General features: G+C 27.1%; 1 long non-coding RNA gene across 1 annotated transcript; it reads right to left on the bottom strand.

Moving 5' to 3' along the window:
- Nucleotides 1–9,316: 9,316 nt before the first annotated feature.
- On the bottom strand, nt 9,317–13,441 carry LOC114168865. Its single transcript, XR_003600781.1, has 3 exons — nt 12,455–13,441; nt 11,020–12,266; nt 9,317–9,873 (listed from the first exon to the last, which is right to left on the bottom strand). It is a non-coding gene; the product is annotated as an uncharacterized LOC114168865 (long non-coding RNA).
- Nucleotides 13,442–18,207: the final 4,766 nt, after the last annotated feature.

Below are 18,207 nucleotides of genomic sequence, written 5' to 3'. Positions count from 1 at the left end.
GAAGTGACCTATTTTAAGTGGTTTCCTATTTTCTATTTTCTCATTTCTCTATATTCCAAAACCACTTAAAAGATGTTACTTCCTGTTATAAAAAAAAGTTGTTAAAATTTAATTGTCAAAATTTAGTCTATTAGAAATCAAGTATAACTCGGTTTAACCGTCTCTCTTTCATGTCATAAATTCTTGACATCATACATTACAAACACTTAACTCTATTTTGGGAAAACTTAAACTTAAAGATGTGAACTTAATAGACTACTTTTACTAAATTGTTGTCATAACAAAGATACATTAACATTAACTCATTCTACCTATATGACGAAGTAAATCTCTGTTATGTGAATTTTAAGCTTTATTGATTTCAAAATGGTGTTTGACTATTTATATATAATTGTGCTACTTATGTGAACTATGGTAAAATTTAATTTATTGTGTTGATGGTTAGACTGTTTGATATGTAGTTCATCGTATATTGTATATTTGAGATAGTCATAAAACAAAAACAAAATAAACATAAAAAGGCTATATATACAATAACAATTAATGTAATTATTATCCATTGTTATTATGAGTGTTTTCGACATAATGGTGGTTTGAATGATAATAATTTTTATATTTTTTTAACAATGTTTTTATTAGCCAAAAGATTAAACTTTTTGAAGATAATTTGCTTTAACCATTATTAAAATTCATATAGTTAAAATATTGTCAGAATTGTTTTTTTTTTTGTTTACATTTCAGTAAATCGTTTATTGTTGTTACATTGTTTAAAACTTGCACACGCTAGTTACAATTACTGTTTTTTCCTTAAATTAAGCCATTTTATTCACATGATTTGCTGTAAATCACGAGCATGTTGAAAATGTATTATATTACATTATTATTGAAAATGAAAAGAATAAAAATAATTGCAATGTTGATTATAATTATATTTATGATTACTATTCTTAAAAGATCAAAGATAATTCTACAAGATCACTTAATCTTATACTTTACTTTCAAAATGAATTCTCCTTGTCGAAAAGTTGGTAGGCTCTCTATCGGTCAAGTCTTGGTCATTTTGCTCTCTCAGTCTTCGGTTCTTAAGGTGTGATATGTGAAGAAAACACTTAAACACTTAAGTTAATATTTTTCTTAGTTCGTTTTCAGACAAATACTTTTTTTCAGAAAAGTAAACCTTTTTACCATAACAATCATTCCTATTTATAGAGCAATTAAGAGAGGTTTTGGGGTATTCTCTTCCTCTTGAGATTTCTCTCTACCTAGAGCAATTGAGAAAGGCCCTTGGAGGTTGTTTTGGGTGCTAGGAGGCTCTCTCACTCCTCCTTGGATCTTCAATCTTCATCCATGGTGTTGTACCCCTTTAGGGTTTGATAAGGGAGATGATCTACAAATGGGAAATGTGGATGCGAATGAGGAGCACAAATGGAGCTTGGAGCAACTGCTAAGAACCTTCAGAAAGGACTTACATCTTTCTTTGATTTCAATTTATTCCTTATCTCTTCAATTTGTATGACCTAGGTTATCCACCATGAAGAGTAAACCCTATTTGTTGATATTAGATGTAATAAACTGAATCTTATGTATTTTGTGATGTTAATACATATGATTTTCCATTTCAATGTTAGTATTTGATTTATATGCTTAATGCTTTCTTTGATTTGGCCACTCAGATTGATACTTGGTTCTTGAGATATTAGAAAATATTTTTTGAACCAAAAACTGAAATTAAATACCTAATAGAGTTTGTATCTAAGGATATAATATGATTCATTAGTAATCTTAAGACTCTTTAACTTAATACATGGTTTTACTTGTTGATGATCCAAGGAATTGGACTTTGATGAGTTATCATATGCTCAAAGTCACTAGGGATAAGATTTGAGTAATCGTGTGAGTCAATTTTCACTTAAATATGTAATTGAGATGTTTTTGAATGCATGGGAATGAAGTGAAGGAAATATAGTCTTGACAATTGTATATACTTTATGTTAAATTTCTGTTATGCACAAATTGTTTGATAAAAATACAAAAAAAGTTTCTTCGTATTTTTGTGAACTTTGTTATCTAATTGAATTGTGAATTGCGATAGTTGTCATGTGTTGCACAAGTCCTTGTGGATAGAACATTTGCTACGAGCGATAAGTGCACTTGTCGTTTTCCACTAACATAAGTGTTGACTATGATCGAGAGGTCGAGTCAATTGGGAGCCGAGTGTCTAAATGGTTCATTGACCCAACACCCCATGTTTGAGTGGATTTGTAGAGTACTTACAAAAGACACTTTGACGCTCAAGTTAATTTCTTACAATTTGTTTTGAGAAGGATAACTTATGTTAACCTTTTACCTTAACAACTATTCCTATTTATAGAGACAATTAATAAGTCTTACATTGTTCACGAATTAGTTGAAGTCCAACATGGTTTAATATAAAGAATAAGAAATAATATAAATATACGAGTTCGTTTATCAAATGAACCTAACCAAATATATTTGAAAGATTTTGTATGTTTTTCGATTAATAGTAAGATTTAATGTTTGTACTTTTATCACCGTTACATTTATTACTTAAAAACATTAATTATTAATATTTTTAACATTTAAATAATAAACATTTATTTAATTACAAGTTTTCAAAATGGAATAAAAATTAAATTAGACACGAAGAAAAATTCACTTAAGATCTTAAGGAAAACTATATTATTAAAGTATAAGTTAAATAAGATATTATAAGATCTTGTATTTTATATGACAAAATAAAAGTAAATAAATAATATAATATCTCAAAAGAAGATTTAATATTAAATATATTTAAGTATCAAAAGCATATTTCTTTTAAGAAAATTATCATTTTATGATCTACTATTTTACGGTTTTTTTTTGTTTGTTTAATGATTATAAAAACTATTTTCGAGTATGTTTTATTTTAAAAAAGTTACATTCCCTTTATTATACAAATTTTATTCCGTTGTGTAAAAATCCTATATTCTTAACCATTATCTTAATAATTATAATTAAGATTATAACTCATTAATAACATAAGTTATTATAGTTAAATTAAGTTACAATTTAGTTCTTAACTCAATACCAATGTATTTCAAAATATAGTATAAAACATATATACTCTAAGATTGGAACTAAAAGCTCAATACAATCTTTCAGATAACACATTCTCTAACTCATTCTTATACTACTTCTTCAGTTAATAGCTCCATCTCTATTTCTAGTATCAGTTCCTAACTCTGATCCCATATATAAACAATATATGATCATCGCAAGGATAAGAGAAACAAAAGATACAAAATGCAAAGGTGAGTTAAATATCACACCAACAAAAAAACTATAAATGAAAGATATCATAATCTCCACCAAAATATTAAATCATAGTCAGTTAACTAAAGTCCAAGCATCAAACTATAGAGAAGTTTTTAGACTCTAGACTCTACCAGAAGATTATTATATTGAATGGACTCGTGAGACTTTGCATTTGTCATATTGACTCTCTTCTTCTTCTTCTATACAACAGTAACTCAAGTGGAAGATCATATATCTCATCCAGTATTGACAGGGTTAACTTCACTAGTTCCTTAAGTATGATCTTCTTTCATATCATACTGTCAACTTTGTGAAGCCTCCTTTGTCTCACCACCTAGTTAACATCTCTATGTGAGTTTGATACTAGTAGAATTAGGATAGTCCCACATCAGAAGTCCCCTTCAATACACAAGATCAAGTCCTAGATTAGCCTTTTTCCTTGAAAATAGCTAATGTGACAACCATAACACATTAAAACTTCACAACTAATCTTACATTCAAGAGATATATTTATAATATGACTCTATAATAGATACTCTATTTATCATTTAACTTTTGTATTGATAAAATATTCATTCTTCCTAATCTTCAGAACTTATACAAATAATTGTACAAAAATTGAAATGTACAACAAAAAAATTTATGCACAATTCGTAACTTGTAATAGACAAAGGAAACCATTTGGCAATATATAAACCACCACCAGTAGAAACAAAACTAACATGTTACGTCTAGATAGTAATTCTATAGGCAAAACAATTTTTTGTTTTTCATTTAAAGCTTTCTCATCACTTCATATTTTTCTAATTCCTATCTTACAACATTCTAATAAGCTACTCAATATGTCACATTCTTTATTATGACATCAAACTTAATTATCCCTTCTATATTCTTACCAGCATAAAGAAGTAACACTTAAGTCATGTTCCCAAACAACTCATCAATCCAACATGATTTAAATCATGTATTTTAACTAAAAATTCCCTAAACCATACTAATAGTCATAAATCCACAATTTTACAGAATCAAAAGTCTAAATCAACCTCACATCTCCAACCAGAATAATTTCTTATCTTTCTCATACTAAGGTCAGTATGCAACTAACTACAAATTCATACTCTAATATTTAAATTCAACATTATGACTTTAAAATTTGAAAGAAATTTACTCACTTTACCTTATAAAATACACTTTATCACTGTTCTTCTCCTACACGACTCTATCACTTAAAATTTTAGAATTATTAGGAGCAGTGGTGGATCTTGACCAAGAGTTTTGGAGGGGCTAGAATAATATAATTTTTTGATCATTTGATTGGACCATTAGTATAACACTTTAAAAAATTATCTTCTATAAAACAATTGGATCGTTAGATTGGATTATTAGTATAATGCTTTAAATATTTTAAAAGATGTGAAGAAATATAATTTAACTTGTTTTCATCTTCACGTGTAGCTTCCCTTTTACTACTTCTACAAAATAAATTCATTATTTTATTCTTCATCGATATGCTTTTTTTTAAAATATATTAAAAAATAATTTATCATAATCTAATAAAATATTGAGAGACATAAGTATTAGAAGAAAAATATATTATAATCAAGTCACAATTAAAAATCGGTTATAAAAAAACACATAATACATGATTTTTTCTTCTTCTATAATCATAAAAAGTAAGTATACAAAAGGCTCATGAGATAAAAAATAATTTTAATAACTATTAAAGTAATATTTCATCATCAAGTAAGACAAGAGAGAGTTACATTTTTTTTCTTCGAGAAATGAAGGAAACAGATGAGAAATGAGAGCAAACATAATGAGTATGTGTCTAACTTCATTTTTCTTCAAAAAAAACATATGATAGTGAGAGATGAGTACAATTTTGTTAAAATTTTAAAAGGCAATGACAGAAGAAAATAAAAAATATTTTAATAAATGTTTGATTTAATTACTCTTTTGGTTATTATTTTCGAAAATGTAAGTTGATCTTCCAATTCTTTTAGTTTCAATTTAGTGACAATTTGATATTTTTAGACGAAAACAGATACTAGAAAACAAATTAAACCTAAATATATTTTTTATTTTTTATTATTTATTAACATTAACTATTGTATTTTATAAAATAAACAAAAAGAGACAATTTAATTATCATCAATTTTTAAAATATACTATTTATAATTTTAAAATTTTCAAAATTTTTAAAAATTAAAAAAATGGATATATAATTTTGAAAAAATCGAAAATATTTGGGGGTCTAGACCCCTCCCTACTCCTATGAGGCTCCGCCTCTGACTAAGAGAAAGAGTTTCATCTTAGAAATAAAGAAATTACATGTAATTTAAAAAAACTGTATGTATAAGATAATATATTGATTCTACGTATGTAATAGAAACTTAAACTTATCTTGCGATGAAATTGAATTATATAGTAGAATTCTTCCCTTCTACCACTTCAATTATATTGAATCTTAAAGAAACATGGAAGAAAGTCATATTTTTTAGGAATAATGAGAAAATATTAAAGAATGTAATATTTGGGAATTGAAATTGCAAGGGATTTTTAGAAATTGTTCCTGAAATAACCCTCTTGTAAATCTTTAAATTTTTAATATATTAAAAAATATATAAATTTGATTTTATTATAATTTTTTTTCAGGTTCTCACACATGTTTTTGTATTGTACTTAAACATGCAAAATATTTCCTGAATTGTAATTAAATTTAGTTTATGTTTAATCTCAATTTGTTTAAGTAAAAGCTGCAAGGAATGAAAAGACGGGCTTAAAAAGAGAAAATTTGGATAAAATCAGTTTGGACTTTAGTCTTGGAACTTTGTGTTTAGAAAAAAAAATATTATTTAACATTCACTTCTTATCTACATTTCACAAATATTTTTCATAATAAAGTATTATATTAAAATAATAATAATAATAATAATAATAAATGTAAATAAAATGAAATAGTAGTTTAAATGTAAATTAAAAGTGAAGATGTGGGAAGCATCATCAATCCCAAAAGCTTAATGGAATCGTAAATGTGAATTAGGAAAGTAAAGAGTGATATTTTTAGGTGTTTGTTTACAGAAGGTGTTCTTGGAGCTTGTGAGTAGTTAAGAGATTAGAGATTAAAATTATATTAAAAATTGAAAAATAATAAAAAAGTTAATGGAATAAAAAATTAGAAATTGTAAGAGAAATAAAAAAAAAAAGAAGATAAACAGATAGATATTGAGGTACAAAGAGATCTAGTTGATGGGTCACATTGTACGACGAGTGGGGACCAAATGCCTTACACGTAACCATAATCATTACTCTTACTCAGACCAACCACCATACCCATCTCTTCCAATCTACCAGAGAATCAAACTTTTACAACAATTCATTAAATAATCCACATATTTTTTTTCTTATAAACCCTAATTCAGTGTTTTCTTACTGGTTTATGTTGTAACACAATAAGGATGAAGATAACAAAAAAAAACTAAAAAGCATGTATGTAATTTTAAATGTGAATAACATATCTTAGGTGAAGGGTGAAATGTTTGAAAAAGTGAAATTATTTGGATATCATGAAATAATATAATAACTCAACAGATAAAAAACAAAACATGTAATAGTCAATAAATGTAATGTTTATTGTAAGAAAAAAATATTAAAATATCCTCTTTTTTTTTAATTTTAACAAAAAAAAAAGTGGTTGCTCTATCACAAATATTTTATGAACACCTACCTTCCAAAATCATATTTTGTTTATTTTTTTTTATATAATATTTATAAATGACTTAGCATCGAAGTTTAAATATATCATTGGTAGTTTGAAACAATGTGAGTGAGTTAGGGTAGACATATCCTTGTATAATAACTTGTATCATAACCTAATTATTAAATGTTGAAACATTTTTTTGTAGACATACTCGTTGATGAAATAAAATAAATTATTGAATTATATCCGTGTAATTAAGTGTTAGTGGGGAGTTTGTGTGAGAAGAAAAGTAAAATAATAATAAAAGAAAAGAAAAGGAAAAGCAAGTTCGAAAAGCTTGCATTATTGAGAAGTAGAAATGCAGAGCATGATAATGCCAAATCTGCTCAGAAAGAACACTCTGCTTCCAAAATTTAGATACTGATTGGTCTGTCCCTGCCAGAGTATGATAAGCCTCACCTTCGTACCACAAACTAACGCAACCCTACCTATCTCTTTTCTATTATTATTATTAATATTAAAAATTTGATCTTAATTATTACCTTTAAAAAAAATTCACATTTTAACATAAATTCAGGATTAAACTTTATTTAAATAACATTTAAGATCAGTTTTATCAACTTTAAAAGAAAATGAAAAATTAATTAAAACTAACTCTCTCTCTTTTGTTTCTTTATTGATTTAAAATAAAATGTAATTAATAATTATAATAATAATAATAATAATAATAATAATAATAATAATAATTGTAATGAGGGTGAGTAGTACAGAAAAGCTTGGCTTCCATGCTACCACTGTCCTGCAAGTAAGCGACAACTCCGAGGCTGATAGTAGTTTCTGTCAGACTCTATTTCCTGTGAACTCAGCATTACACCTACTCTAACCTTTTTTTTTTCTTTTTTTTAATAAGAAAAATTAAGTGTAATAAATTATTTATTTCACAAAAATAATACTGACAAACTCCATTATATAACAGAAATTATGACATGAATAATACCAATCTCTGAAAATAGAAATTGAAAAATAAAAAAACAAACTACTCACAATGCGCTTGAACAAATAATATGTTTAAGCTTCCACTGTTTTACTACGTGATGAAATATATATATATATATATATATATATATATATATATATATATATATATATATATATAATATGTCTGTATGATCCATTTAAATTAAACTGCTATTATTTGAATTCTCCCTTTTTTTTTTTAAGATAAGTTCATATTAAGATTTTTTTTTTAAATTAAAACACAACCATTCATGAATTTATTTTTCTACAATTCTAATTGTTGATAATCGTACTTTAATTAAGTAATGGACTCTGCTTTTTAGACATCTAAGTCTGTAATTACCGGGTATTGCAATGTTGTCTTCTAATAGATTATTTTGATCGAATCACAATTAAACATTTGGATTTTCTCATCGGATTGATTGTTGTATATGACATTAATTATCTCATAATAAAAGTTTAATGATTTTTGAATCACAATTAAATTATGATGTTTGAACTTGTATTACATTTTTTAAATGTAAAAAGATATATTCTAACCGATGGTTATAATTTTTAATCAAGTTATAAACGTTCGATCCTAATAATTGATATCAAAACAAATGTTACCATTTCTTTTAACTTTTCTAAAAATTATTAGATTCATCCTTTATTTTTTTTTTCCACGATTTGATCTTAATTTTTAAAAAATAGATAAAGTTTGAACTTTTTTGTTAAATTGTTCAAAACCAATCAAAGATTTTTCACCTAAATTAACATTAAAATTATGTTAATTATACCATCAAAACAAACAATTTTTATTAACTTTAGTTCTCATAAAAAAAATCTTTAATCTGTTTTAAAAGTTTAACCAAAAAAATTAAATTACATCAATTTTTTTTTCAATAATTATGATCAAATCAAGACTAAAAATAACCAAAAAAAATAATTTAATATTTTTAGACAAAAAAAAGTAATTAAACCTTAATATTATTCATAAATTTAATCCTCAAAACTTTTAAATATATTTCTATAGATAATAATGAATGAAAACTAAAATAAACTTATATGATAATGAACATGTGCATTTAACACTCACAGAAGTTCTCTTTATTCAACTGATTAACATTTTTCATAAGCAAAACTACCTCATGATTATCATTTTATTTTCCTACAAGTTTATCCACTCAGAAACATAATATCTAACCATGCATGAAATTACATACAATAAAGAACATTACAATAATAATAATAATAATATAATCCTATGATGAAGTGGTTTACTGAGAATCTCTGGAGATATAATAAGGGCAAAATGTGACTGTCTAAATCGTGTCACTATTTGAATGATAGCTTCCCAATATCAGTGATGTGAAAAAGAGAATTCACTTCACTCACCAGATAGTTGGAATAGAGTAAACGTGGTCAAATATGTCTATCTCCACATTCATATTTACAGAATACCAATTCAAGATTTGAAGGCGAAAAATAGTAAAAGCTGAAGAACTATATCAGTTCTTCTTCCTTTCCACACCATGTTTGCATGAAAATCAATGTGTGTACCTCAGCAACATGACGTGATACGGGAATCTCGTCAGAACATTTTGTACCACATATATCAAACTATATAAAACTTAGGGTCAAACAAAACAGTGTGCTATAGCATCTTACTTCAAACAAATGAATCCTTCATCATAGCTATAGAATATTGCAGACAAACTGAAAGGATTCCATTTGTTTTTCTGATACAACCGCACACTCAATAATGGAAGCAATGTGTGTATAGTACTATGCAGTGGCATGTGATTATGTCCATTTTGACGCAGAACCCACAACTTCTTATCTTCACGTGCTACTTGTGCCTGAAAATTTGGCAATAGTCAAATTGTGACATTCATAAACCTTGCACATTACTACAACAGATAGTTACTAATCAATTAACAAAGATGATGCCAGCGTTATAAGCACATAGCTGATGCAATTTTAAGTATAGAAGTAATTCACACAGAATTTCTTTCATCAGTGATGCTGGTTAGCACAAGCTCAAGTAGAGAAACATGAATGTTTTACAATTGTTAGAGTTTTAGTTCAAATGATGGTTCCTTTCGTAAAAATAAAGTACAGAGTTTGCTTGTGTACTTAGGGTTTCCCATTTATTCTCTTCAAGATCTCAGGTTTTTCGTAAAAGGTTAACACCAGCAAAACAAGTTTATGCTCTCTTACAATTTATTTGATCTTGAGTTTATATATGTTGTTTGAATAATGGGCAGGGACAAAGAAATTTCTTGAAATATACATATTATACATCTCAGTAGAAATAAGACAGAAAGCAAAAGATGAACACAATACACAGTGGAAGGTTATTACTATATTAGTGTGTTACTAATCAAAATCAAAATACTATCAGAGCATGCAAGTATAGATATACAGATGCACATAAGTAGCAGTTAGATAGCATTATCATATATGAATATTTTATCCTTTGCACCATTTCTAAAGATTAAGGAATATTAACTGGCTTTTATATTTTAAATCTTTAATATAATAGATATTTTTCCTTCTATGAAAAGCTTTTGTCAACAAAAAAAAATAATCTTGTACATGAATACTTTAATCAAACAAAAACAAAAAGCGCAAATGTATAAATTAGAACTAAGAAAACTGGAAAAACAAAAAGAATAACAAGAGTATATTGGCCAGAATGAATTAATGCATCATGCCTCATAGAAGATATTTTCTAACGGCTATTTCTTGAATCTCTTCATATTATTGCTGTTCTTGTTCTTGTTTCATGACAGCAATATCACACTGTATCAATGAGTTATCAAGTTCAACAAAATGCAGATGAATTCATAAAATACTCAAAGAAGCTTGTACATTCAATAAAATGGCTGCTGAAAAATAGTACAAGTATAATATACATGCAATAGGACCTGTAAAAAAATCCATGTACGTGATCCACTTCTCCCTAAATTATAAGAAACTGTTCTTTCAATTTAAATGATCACCTGAAAACAAGGGTTTAAATGATCCATGTGCTCCCTGAAATTAAGCATGTACTTAGTGCATTATCTGTCTGTCACTTTCAATAAAAATATAGCCAAAGATTAAATAATAAAAACAGATTCATCACATGCACCCTCTTATATGCTCTTTCTCAACCATATTATTATTCGAGGAAAAAAAGTAATTTTATGTACTCACTCAGGTTCATTAAACCCCTTTGTCCTTCTCCCTCATGCACAGAAAAAAATAAAAAAACCAAAAGCTTCAAACATGTACTCTATATTAATTAGCAGCATATATCCTAAATACAAACACACAGACACATAACTGTTTAGAGACCTAATTGCATAGGAGAGACTACCCTTATAAAAAAGGGCACAAAAATTGTGTGGCTTTACCAATGAAGAGAGAGAAGAAGAAGATGAGTGGGCCTGATGCATGTATGATCCACAACCCTCCCTACAAAGAAATAGGGCAAGCTGTTTCGGGCAAAGACAGTGTACACAACATATTCATAATGATGGAGCAGCGAGAATATGTGACCAAGAGTTGGACAGTGATGGGGGCACACAGATTTCCATAAGATAAGATCTTCAATATACCGAATCATCACTATCATGAATAATGAAGCTATTTTATTCTTACAAAATAACTTCTACTATTTAACTTTGAACATTATATAGTAACAGATGCACTGAAACATCTCTCCCACAGAAAGGGTACCCTAGAGATTCCAACTTGGTCCACCAACCAGAGGCTACAAGTGATTATTGGTTCATTCATACCAAAGCCAAAGCCTTGGACATTGTTCATACCAAAGCCAAAAATCAGTGCACTGTAAGCACGAAACTGCATGCTCTGAGAAAGATTTTGAAGATCGGTGCAGTGTTTAGTATTCAATAGTTAGCTATGTAGCATTGCAGTTATTTGCAGATCTAATTAAAGGCGAAAAAAATCTGATAAAAGTAAAAGTTACCGTCATTTATGAGCATGAACACTAGCTACTGAGTACACCCTAAATTCGAAATAATAATTTTAACTTTCTCTGTGGTTGCGCCTATAACATTCTCTTCAGATTTGGATAAAGTGATATCTGCATCTATATTTAGAAACTGAAAAGACACCATTTAGATCCCAGCATTTCTGTTGAAAAGGAATATTCATCATAGATCTGTGAAGTCAGCACATAAAGGACCCAACAGCCGCTCCTCAAGGCCTCCAAATAGCCTAAACTTCAAAACCTAGGATTCTGCAAAAACACAGAAGAGCTAATTAATGTAAAGCAAAGCGAGCTACATATGGTGATAATAATAACAACAATAACTATAAATAAATAAGTAAAAAGACAGAACTAAGAACCTATATATGTAGAAATAAATAAAAAATTAGCAGTACCATAATTTGAAAAAAATCAAAGGTTAAAACAGCAAAACCCACCTGACACCAACAAAAAAGCAAAGTGGGAAAGGTTGCCTCTTGGTATAAACGCGCAGATCAGATAATGTCTGAAGGGGGGTTTCTCATTTCTCTTTTTTCCTTTTTTTTTTATATATATTTTTGGCCCACTTGCTGAGATTATTATAGAATAGTCCTTATCCAACTTTTGAAAGTAGTCGTTTATGGCTGATGCAGCATCATCAAGATTCTCACTTCCATAAGACCTATGGCATGGTTGGCACAGCTCTCAGATTGCATCACAGCATGTGAATCTTGATGATGCTACATCCGCAAATAACGACTGGCAAAATCTCCATGCATCTAAAGCTACCAACAAAACCTCCTTAAACAAATTATGAATACAACCTATGATATCATTTTGCCACAAGTTTCACACAGAAAAGGCAAATCTAACGGAAAATTGTCTGAACAGAAACGGGAAAAGGGAACATGATGCATAGAGACTGAGACTGATTAATTAACAGTAAAACTTAATGACAGTACTGGAACATAGAAATAGGTAGAAGAAAAATAGAGATTTTATGCGCAAATTTATGTTTGATTTCGGTAAACGAGGCCCTTTTAGTGGATGAGATGAACTCGTTCCTCAAGAACCATGTGAAGAAAAGTAAAGAAAAAAAAGGTAATAGAGCTGTGAAAAACATCTTGTCGAAAAAGAAGAACAAAAAATCATGCTTTAAGAAGAAACTGTAGATCGAGGAAAACTGGAAAAAAATGTTGGGATTAAAACACATCCTTTTCAATTGAAGCGAATGAAAGAAAAGGGTTTCCCAGTAAGAAGGAGAAGAAAAGGAGAAGCATCGTTGCGAATCAAATCTAAACACCAATCCCTCTGAGGAGTCATAGCAGGTAAAGGTAAAGGAAAAGTGCTTTAAAGAAATAAAGGTATATGCAAAGATTGGTGAAGTGCTCAAGTATGAGAAGAATCAAATATTTATATATAAACTATAATACCAAGAAACTATGTCCATAATAATAATAATATATAACGAGGGGATTTATCATCCAAGATAAAAGGATAAAGAAAGGGAAAATGAGGAACGAGGTGAGAGAGAAGGAATTTGATTTTGGAATTAGATGGTAAGTGGAAGAATAAGAGTAGGTTGGGTAGTGTATATATATATATATATATATATATATATATATATATATATATATATATATATATATATATATATATATATATATATATATATATATATATATATATATATATATAAAGGGACACAACGCGTATTGGTTGAAAAATATTGCTTTGTGATTGCTAAGTGGTGGAAAATGTCTCTCTCTACATGTTTAGAAAACCAAATTCATGTACACAAATATAAATCATAATGATATGCAAAATATATTAAATTTCTTTTCTTATTAGGTTAATGATGTAAAATAAAACAATTACATTGAATCTCTTAAATCAATTTGTTAAAAATTGAAAAAGAATATTATGACAAACATGGGAATTCGTGTAATTTTTCAATCTCAAATTTATTTACCAATAACATATAGTCTTTTTTTCTATTTAGTGTTCACTCATTTTTTTCCCTCACTTTTCTCTTTTTTCTCATCGTTATGTTGTATTTGATGCTTCTCGGAATGTCATTAACGTTTGTCTCTCCCTCCTAATGTTGAACTTCCCTACTAGTCTATAGTCATGTGACTTTGTCCTATACAATTCACTGATACGGACATCATCTGTAATAATATATAAAGAGAATTTCTCTTTTTGTGTTCATATTTCAAAATATCAATTTTATTCTTTAAATATAATAATTTATTAAATTTTTAAAAATTGACCGTTACCTTTACAAGTTTTTTATAAAATCGAATGTCTCTACTTCTTCTCTTCTTCTTTATTTATCAATGGTTATTCTTTCATCTGTTATGATATATTTCACTTTATTTTTAATAAATATAATTTTAATTTATATATTAACTTAATAACATTACAATATTATCACCTACTAATATAATATCACACATATTTAAAAAATGCAAATGCACAAACACGATAGCATCTGTGTTTACGCTAATATATATTACATCGGTTCTACGCAAGGTATTATATTAGTTAAAAAATGAGATAGATATATCAGTGTAAAAAGTTGAGAACATGTTCTATTATTACACCGGTTGATGAAGGATGGTTCTAAGATTGACCGAGATAAATCATTCTTTTTAAGCCTAACAAAAATATAATTTTTTTAATAATAATATGTTTCTATTATATTAATTATAGAATTATGTTTAAAAAAGAAAATGTTTAACTTTTTTTTATAAGTCTATTTTTTGTTAGTATTAATAAGTCTCTATTAAATTAATTATAATTTTATATTTGGGATTAAAATTTAATTAAATTATTATTCGTGTTTATTGAGTTTTATTAACATTAAAAATGATATTTACAATGTTAATTTTTTTTTCAATAAATTATAATTTTATTTGAAAAAAAGAAAATGATTAATTGTTTTTATTTTCTTATAATTAATTTTAATTTCTTTTTTCTTTTTATTTATGTAACTTTTCATATCCTGATTTCACTAGTGGCCTCTTGATTCTTTTATATTAAAGTCTTCTTTTGAAGATTTTGATAGATTTCATTTCTTAAATCTCATGTTACTCTATGTACCAATCTTTTTATCTTAGTCTCTTTGTATGTTTATTTTCTATTTATTTTGGTGTTATTTTTATTTTATTTGTTAAATTTGTAATAGTATTAGAAATGTGTTTCTTTTGTTCGATTTTGTATTTTGTTATTTTTCGATTTATGAGTTTTGAAAGTTTTTTCTATATATATTTTAACGAGGAATTAAAGTTTTTCTTGGATGCAATTGCATATCTATTGAAATGCATAAAAAACTTGAAAAATAAATTTTAAATAAAGGACCCTAGGTTGACTCGAAGAAGGAAGGTGTTAAGTTCAATGACCAAGGCATGGAGGTGTGCACACGTGAGCATGGTGGAGGCAAGGCGAGGAGGTAAAAACTTTTCATTTTAAATTTATTGAAACTAACACAATAAGTGTCTTTCATGTCACTAAAATTTAAGTCTGGCATATAAACATCGAATGTGAAAGATATACAATGATATTTTTCTATAATTAATCGATCAAAATTTACATTTACATTTGACCTATAAATCACACATTTTGTTGACCATTAACATTTGACACGTACAAAATCAATTTCATTTAGATTCCGCTTATTCCTGTTATGTTTCTTTGTATCAAGCTCCACAGCAATTTGTGAAGAGGATGCAATCATGGTGAAATCTTGTTTGAAAAATGACGAACCTTAGACACAAAAAAGCTTTGCACATTCTTTGCGAAGCTATTAAAATGGATAGGTAACAAGGGCTTCAGTTTTGTTGTTGTTTTCTTGGAGTCTAGAATTTCATCCACGTTCCCCTAAACAAATCAATGCCCAATGTTATTCTTGGTGTCTATTTGACTTTATTTAATTGATTCTTAAGTGTTGTATTATTATATATGAAATATATTAGAGGTAAAAAATATGTATAAATGTTTAAAAAAAAATCAGCCACAAATAACTTACAGATAAAAACACTCTAATTCGCTATAGTTATTTTAAGTTAAGTAGAAAAAGTAGTTTATAATAAGATTCTTTTCAAAAATTGTTGGTAAACCTTGCTCGAGGAATGCAAGGAACGGATAAATGCATATATACCACAAACTATTTTGTTGCGGCATGTGATAACTTTAACAACTACGTACGATTTATAGTAATTGATTTGTGTTTGTCTATAGAACAAGTGACAATGAATCTCATACATCACAATTATTGCAGAAATATTGCGTGTTGCAATAGTTCAAATGTTATCTGTTTGGTTTTGCAAGGGACTTGATTCTGTGGGAACAACGATGCTGAGTTCTGATTTTGACGTACATCACCCACAACAACAAATATAATGCCACTGCAACTGCTTTATTTTAAGGACTCTGCTTCACTAATTTCTCATGCATATGCGTTTAATTTAAAATATAAATAAAGGTAAATTAATCTTTGAAGACCAAAGGACATTGCAAACATTATTCACTTTGACATGTAAATAGTAATGTGGTAGACGTCTTTTTAATTATGACGATTATAGTTAAAATAATACTTATTATTTTAACATTCACCACTAAAACAAATGATTCACCACTAAAACAAATGATAAATCATTGTGGTTAACATGTAAATTTATTTTTAAGTTTATATTTAAAGGATTAGGAATATAAGTAAGAGTTTAATGTTTATATTGAGTACAAATAAAAAAAGTTAAATAATATATAAGAAAAATAAAGGTTTTATGTTGGAAGTATTGTCATGTCTTTTATACGAGTAACTCATACTTTAAAGGTGATAAATATTATCAGTCTGTCATAGAAAGATTTTTATTGGTTTTTTGTTTATCCACTAAAATTGTTCTATGAAAGATCTATCAATAATACCAAAATCAATAATTTGTTGATTGATGTCAATTTTTGATGTGAATTGAATTCATATTTCACTGATATTTTGCGTATTTTTAGTAAAATCTTTCTTCGAAAGACCTATCAGACACTTCTGATAAAATCCAAATATAATTATGATTAGTAAAAATGTATTAAAATAAATGAGTGCAACAAATAACAGAAACCTATATTAAAATTGAATTTATATTTGTGAAAAAAGACGGTCAAAGGTGATTAGTCTTCTAAGTCTATTTCAGAAAAAAGAAAATCTTTAATATGTGCTTATGAAAAATTATATTTGGAAAGATATTAACCAAATCATGATTCTCATGAGATTAGTCTTTGATTTTGAATAAAACGTATATATTTTTTAAAAATGTTAAATTAAACTTGACATATCAGCTATTTTTTCGACTAACGTAATATTAAGTTATACACTTTCCATTATTATTATGATGTACTTAATATTGTTATTTTTATTTTATGAATAAAACTTTGAAACAATATTATGATTTTGTATCAATTGAAGATGAATGATTTATATAATTTTACGTCGAGTTGACACCGTCTGTTGACAGTACTTTTATACACTCTTGTTCAATAATTAAGTTATGAATAATTATTAGATATGCCTATAAAAAAACTGATATTAAAAAAATGTATAAATAACTGTAGTATTACATTATTACACATTTATTTGTTTATTTAGTGACAGAAGAATCTCATCAAAATGAAAAGGTTATATCGAAGGATGACCATCTCCGTACAATCTGACTTGAAATACCTTTAACTATTCCTTTTTCTTTTGTCAAACCTTTAAAAAAGGTTTTGCTAATCATCACATTACAAAAATAAATTTATTTCTGAAATTATATATATCATCAATCAATTTAATTTTTAAAATTATAATAACCATTTAAATTTATTCATAAAATAAATAAATAAGAAAATATCCTTAATACTATAATCATAGTTAACTATATAATGTAGAGGTTGAAATGAAGTTCCAATTCGTTAAAAGAATTTCGATAAGAAAATTACATTTACATGGTATGAAACAATAAAAGAGATTACTTTTGGTCAAGGTTATAGTTGCATATTTGATATATGAAATGTTAAGTACTTTTGATAATAAAATGTTGCATTTTGCATTAGGATTCTTCCTTTTAGTTAGTTTGAGGTTTAAGTTGATTCACTGATGTTTAATTGTAAGAAAGTGCTATGTGATAGGGTAGAAATGTAATGAAAAAATATGATTTGGAATTTAAGATTGAAAATT

Source organism: Vigna unguiculata, chromosome 11 (assembly GCF_004118075.2).
Source record: "Vigna unguiculata cultivar IT97K-499-35 chromosome 11, ASM411807v1, whole genome shotgun sequence".
Classification (NCBI taxonomy): domain Eukaryota; kingdom Viridiplantae; phylum Streptophyta; class Magnoliopsida; order Fabales; family Fabaceae; genus Vigna; species Vigna unguiculata.
The sequence above is the reverse complement of the archived record's forward strand: the minus strand, read 5'-3'. Positions and strand labels throughout refer to the sequence as shown.